The 862-nt window shown below is 49.2% G+C and overlaps 1 non-coding gene across 1 annotated transcript; it reads left to right on the top strand.

Annotated features, from left to right (window-relative positions):
- The first annotated feature begins 319 nt into the window (after positions 1–319).
- LOC117129086 lies at positions 320–426 on the top strand. The gene has a single exon (XR_004452657.1). It is a non-coding gene; the product is annotated as a small nucleolar RNA R71 (small nucleolar RNA).
- The last annotated feature ends 436 nt before the right edge of the window (positions 427–862 follow it).

Raw genomic sequence — 862 nt, 5'->3', positions numbered from 1 at the left:
TGCGGTTGTCGCTTGTTCTGGTTCTGAATCTGCCCGGCTGTAGCTTGCTCCATGTTGAAGACGTGCCCTTGGTTGTTTTTCAGTAGCTGACCAACCTTGGCAGTCAGCTCATTTATTTTCTGGGTATCAGAACTGTTCCCTTTCTTGGAGCAATCACTCTCCTCTTTCTTATTAGCTGAGCTAGCAGCCATGTTTCAATCAGCTTAAACGCTCCATCAGTGGTTTGAGTCATGAAGTCTCCATTGCTCGCAGAGTTTAGAGCACCTTGGTATTTCCAGTCCACTCCATCATAAAAATGTCCAGGAGGTAATCATCATCAAATCCATGGTGAGGACATTCTCTGCGATAGTCATTGAAGCGCTCCCATGCGTCGCAGAAAGGCTCATCAGTGAGCTGTCTGAAGGAGGTGATCTTGTTCCTCAATGCAGCTGTTCTCGCCTTAGAGTAGAAATGGCTGAGGAACGCTGATCGGACCTGTTCCCATGAAGTGAGAGAGCCGGTAGGGAGAGAGTTCAACCACCGTGCAGCTTTTCCATCAAGAGAGAATGGGAATAACATGCACCTGATGTAATCTGGTGGAACACCATTCGCGCGAGTGAAACTGCAGACTTTTTCGAAGCTCTCAATATGCTCCATTGGAATTTCTGTAGAGAGACCAGAGAACACCTTTCGCTGTACTAGACCAATCAAAGCAGGCTTGATCTCGAAGTCCTGCCTGGTACAGGGTGGAGGAACAATGGCAGAGCGCGTAGTAGGAATGTTACGCGGAAGGTTTCTCTGCCCGATTGGAACAGTCTGCGCCTGTTGTTCCTGCTGCGCGAGAGCAGCCTGTTCAGCAGCATCCTGCTGAGCTTGGATGGTC

This window comes from Brassica rapa, chromosome A01, assembly GCF_000309985.2.
Source record: "Brassica rapa cultivar Chiifu-401-42 chromosome A01, CAAS_Brap_v3.01, whole genome shotgun sequence".
Lineage (NCBI taxonomy): Eukaryota > Viridiplantae > Streptophyta > Magnoliopsida > Brassicales > Brassicaceae > Brassica > Brassica rapa.
The sequence above is the reverse complement of the archived record's forward strand: the minus strand, read 5'-3'. Positions and strand labels throughout refer to the sequence as shown.